Source organism: Camellia sinensis, chromosome 9 (genome assembly GCF_055761805.1).
Source record: "Camellia sinensis isolate YWXY chromosome 9, ASM5576180v1, whole genome shotgun sequence".
Taxonomy (NCBI): domain Eukaryota; kingdom Viridiplantae; phylum Streptophyta; class Magnoliopsida; order Ericales; family Theaceae; genus Camellia; species Camellia sinensis.
The window spans coordinates 136,671,877-136,677,512 of record NC_138969.1 but is presented as its reverse complement, the minus strand read 5'-3'; the positions used below and the strand labels follow the sequence as shown (position 1 = coordinate 136,677,512).

The 5,636-nt window shown below is 34.2% G+C and overlaps 1 pseudogene; it reads right to left on the bottom strand.

Annotated features, from left to right (window-relative positions):
* Positions 1–1,405: 1,405 nt before the first annotated feature.
* Positions 1,406–5,135, bottom strand: LOC114312159 (topless-related protein 4-like; annotated as a pseudogene).
* Between the last annotated feature and the right edge of the window lie 501 nt (positions 5,136–5,636).

Below are 5,636 nucleotides of genomic sequence, written 5' to 3'. Positions count from 1 at the left end.
ATCTATTTAACTCTTATTTCATGCCTTTTGCTCATAACACATGCTATAGATTCAGCGTTAGGGCTTAGGAATGTATAAATGGATGTGTTATTCTTTTGTACACTTGAAGTATATGAATAGGACTTTATTTCTTGGATTATGATGTTATTTCATTAATCATTACTCTCGGTTTATTGTAATATATTCGGAGCGTTACATGTCTCTCTTTTATAGATAGGGTGTGATATTTGTTTGATGGGCTTCCTTATTTGGGTTGTGGCCATTGTTAGGACTCACTACAACAAGTTGGGTCTTGAATGACGAAATTTTTTTGTCTCGAAAAAGCTAATTTCGTCACTATAGATATTTGTGACGAAAAATTTTCGTCACCAGCTTCGTCATTGAATGTTTGTCACTAAAAACCACAATGACGAAAAATAATTTTGTCACCAATGAAATTAGTTCAGTGACGAAATTTTTTGTCACCAATAAAACAAGATTTTGTCGCCAAAAATTCTCATTTTCGTCACCAAATAATTATGCAATACCATATTTATAATTTTAATTGACGAATAAATTTGTCACAAATGTTGATCATTGATGAGGAAATAATTTCGTCACAGTAAGATGTAAAGGTGACGAAATTTTTCGTCTCCAAAAGTCATACATGGGTCACAAATATATTTATATACATGACGAAATATATTTCGTCACCAAACAACAAAATCAATGAAAACTTTCATATATGCGCTACAATAAATTTTGTCACAAAAAATGTTTATTAATGACAAATAATCACTTTGTCATAATAACAAGTACAAATGACGAAACAAATTCGTCACTAAACCCGTTCCATATTTTATATTTCAATTTCAATTATTATTTCACAAATATCTCTGCTCATATCCCAATAGTCTTTTAATTGTACTAAGAAAACACTAGCTATTATACATCACTCTACAAAAAAAATCAACAAACACTTTATATTATAAATCAAAATATATCCATCAAACAACTTTAATAATATAAACCACTAAGTATAACAAAAAAACCAGCAAAGCAAATCCCAAAATGAACTAATGTGGAATCCACAAAAAATAAAAATAAATAAACACTCAATCTGGATTTGCAACTACAACTAAGTATCAGTTCAGGAAACAAAATTCAACAGTTGATCTTCATTTGTAAGTATACTTCCAAACATCATCAAAAACCAATCTGCAAAGAAAATAGACAAAGAAAACATTAATATATTATCAATTACATCTAAACTCATATAAATAATTTTATTTTATAAACCAATTTAGTAGAAATGCATCTAACAAATCAGAACTTCAAAGAGTTGAGGTGATCCTTGATGATAAAGCAACATGGATAACATAAGATGCCAAAAGATTGCAAGAATACCATATATCACTATCACTAATGGCAGAATATATGACATGATATGGCACCTACATCGCATATTTCTTCATATATTACACACTGCTTAGCATTAGTTTCAATGCTTTCTTTTATACATTATATAGTGAACAAAGAATACCTGAATGTTTTCCTTGCGATGTGGACATACAGAATAGACGGGTGCTTCATGACCCTCAAAAGTATAATGCTTATTCCCTGTAACTGCATCCCACACCTGTAGAAAATTGAACCTTTACAACTAATGTCCAATCCTCTACATTACTTGTAAAGCAATGACATAGAAACCAAACCTTAATGAGCCGATCCTCCCCGCATGTGACAATAGAAAGTTGTTTGTTTGGGTAAGAGAATGCAAGATCGTTAACACTACCAGAATGAGCATCAATCTAGATAACCAAAAAAAGGTATTTACAAAAAACAATATTGTGCAGAGATTTAAAGTGAGCTCTGAACATTGGAAATATTGACAGGAAAAAGAAATCAAAGAAAAAGAAAATCAATGGACTCCCAGTTGATTGATTGTGGCACAAACCTCTAGATGGTTTCGTACATCATTGCCACCATGGTGGGAATATATGTGCACAATGTTCTTGGAGTATGCAACACCTAAAGTAAGAATGTGATATTAGAACTAACAAAATCAACACTTCATTCTCAATATCCTTCATTGAAGTACATTGTCTAGTGTCAACAAAAAAAAAATAATAATAATGGACAGTTCAATGCTTGAGAATTTTCTTTTGTATGAGATATTCTTTGCCCAATAGCGGAGATCATGCGAAGCATAGCCTACTCTAGTTCTAGCACTGAAAGAACAATTTTAGAGGAAGAAAAATCCTCAAAATATGACGAAAAATATTTTTAAGTAGAATGAAACAATCATGTTAGGCAAACATACCAAATAAGGTACCGTCAGGACTCCAAATCACACGGTTGATAGATGCAGTATAATCACTGGCCAGAGATGCCTGATACACAATCACAAAATGTATCAATGACTCTAGGAAGCATCAAATGCATACTTTTTTCACTCAAAGTTATTTAGTACTAAAGCAGCCTAACCTACAGAGGCATTGACCATGCTTGGAGTTCCCAAACCTTGAAATTCCTAACAACAAGCCTCTCCCTACTACTGAGGTCCCACACCATGATCTCTCCAATGTTTATTCCGACTACAATTAGTTATCATAAATCAAATTATCAACATACGAACAAAAACAAAAAAAAAAAATAAACAAGCAATTATCCAGATTCCTCAAAGCTGACCAATACAGAAAAGTGGGGCACGGTGGGAGCTAACCAAGTAGTAGAATTTGTAGAACTGGATGGAAATCCATACTCTTAACAGCTGAACCTTGATTTAAAGTCATAACAACAGGCTTGGGCAAATCATCAGAAGAGTATGAACTCTGACCATGGCTCTGAGCATTGTATCCAACAGGCAGAATATTTACAGGCAGATTATTGACCTGTCAACGAGATCATGTAAATGTAGGAACAATTAACTCAACTCCCATCCCAACATGAAAACGTACTTTCAACTAAAGGATCTAAGGAAGATAGGCTTATAAATGAACCTTAGTTCATCTTACCCCTCTTCAAATAGATAACATGTACAGATTCAAAAGGTAAATAACTAAACATAAAACAAGAAGAATAAAAAAGGTAATAAACACAAAACATGAGGACATGCACACAGAGACATACAGAGGGCTGCTCTGGTGTGCATAAGATAAGCCTCATAAAAAACTAACTCTTTAAAATGCAAACAAACTGACAACCCGACAGCAGATAAAATAAAACAAATCTAAGTTCTTTATGCCCATTCCCTGCTCCTTTACTATTTTTACACGTCAATTAAGTGCATTCAATTTCTTTTTTCATTGTCGCAACTCGAATCATTTCGAATTTCTCATGTAGTTGTCTATCCTCCTAGGCTTCCAGAATTGGACACTCTTGAAATTTGATGTTGTCTGTCAGTCACATTTGAAAGAAAAGGCTAATGTAGACAGGAATTGTTCAACTAATTTCCAATAGCATGCAATTTCTCACACTTATTTTTCATTCTTACTAAAGTACTCTCTTGTTTCCTAAGCACTAGTTGCTTCAATTTCAGCTGGAAAATAGATTCCACTTTCCTAATGCTGAAACTCAATTTAATAATTGATTCCAAGTTCCTAATGACCAAACAAAGTCTAAAACCATTATTCCATGGTACAATGGGACCTTACATATTTGAACTAAGTGAACTACATCATTGTATTCTTGTTATGTCATACTTGATGACAAAGGGGCATCTTAATGACATGTGACTGCTCCACGTTAAAAGGTAGAAGAGGATTTAATAGATGCTGCAATAAGGTCAGGCCTTCCACTCATATGCACACTTTTTTAAAAAGAAAAAAACAAGAGAAAATTACTTTACCCACTAGAATTTGGCCCAAAAATACATAGTCCCACAACAGTTTAAAAGTGACCACAAACTCCCTGTGGTTTGGAGTGATCTGCATCATAACTGATTTAATGAAATGACAAATACCCTAAACACGTTAACTAGTGTGAAGAGCTCTTTTCAGGGCAAAATTATCATTTTCAAGCTCCATTTTCACAGGCATAACGGTAAACTTATTGTAGCTCAGTTAATTCTAATGGTTTTCATCCACTTTGCACTTCCATCCAAAATTAATCACAAAATGGGCCAAAGCCGAAGGGATAAAGTAATTTTCCCAAAAATCAATTACCAATTCTGAAAAAGGAGCCCCAACGGCAAGAAATTCCATTAATCACAATATTAATTATGAAAAATAATGAATCACACCATCTAAGAGCTTCAAAACATGAATACAAAACTCCTAATCATGCCCAAAAAAAATAATAAATTAAAATAAATAAGCAAGATATAACTTTGGGTGATAAAAATTCTATTAAACTTCCATCCAGTCCACAAGAAAATACCGAGGAATTGTTATGCAGTACTTCGTCTGGCATTCCAAAAGGTCTTGATCTCTTCAATACATGTTCAGAATCTGCTGTTTGATAATCCACAGCTGCATTATTTGTAGGAGTTCTGGGGCACTTTAGAATACCTGCTACAAAGTGAACCTATACACAGAAGGCAAAAAGACTCAACAATGAGAGAGCTTGGGTTGATTGGATGTGAGAGAGAGAGAGAGAGAGAGTTGAATCATGGAAGATTCTTCATAATGAATGCCATTCAGATATCATTTTAGTTTAATGGACAGTGGACACAAGCTCAAAGACATCTTATCACTAAAATCTTCATGCACTATTTATTTTTTCAGTGTATGCCACCAAATTGTAGCGATAAATAACCATTCATGTAGTAAGTAGGAAAGGATTTATATTATACTTGAAGTGCCAACATTATTAGCTGTAATGAAACCAATGGGCCCAGCAGAAGCGGATGTGTGAGGAACCGGAGATGGATTACTCATCCATCCTGCAATAGATGTTGGCAGAGTAGCTTGTGCTGGCTGGAATGGCTTTAAAAAAAAAAAAAACACCAAGTCAAACTTCTAGAAATAAAAGTTAAAGCATCACATGAACGGGGAGTGAACCCCTCTACTTCCACTTACACCATGAGCACCCAGCGGCGGAAAACCTCCAGCTTTAGGAACAACAACCATTAGTGGGTTAGTTACAGGCGACGGGGCATGAGCACCATTTGGTTGCGATTGTCCACAAGAATGGTCTACAAATAGGGTTTTCATGTCAGGATTAGGCTTTGGATTCTTGCAAAGCTGGTGTTGCCAATTTAAGCTGCAGTGCAACACAACAACACAATACAACAGAGTGTTAACTAAAGATGAATATCTTAACTTGGAAGAAAAACTTAAGCCTACAAAACACAAACAAATTACCTTTGGTTAATTAGCGTCCTCAATTTTAAGTTTTGCTAGTATTATACTCCTAGCAGACTTAGTTTCTCCGTATTTAGATAACTGCTCATTATCTCTGCAGGTCAGTAAGTTAATGTTAGAAACCATGAACAATACGATAGATGTTCGACAAATTGGATATGTAGGAACAAGGCAGCAATAAAAACAATCCTTGCAGACTATTGTTTTAATACCTAAAGTTCTCCAAGGTCAAAATTTGTGTTATTTCCTTAAAGAGGTCCTCATTAAAAGTTGAAAAAACTTTCAAATCCTTCACCAGAACATCCACGGCTTTCGCACGATCCTTCCTATAATTAATGAGAAATATAGCAA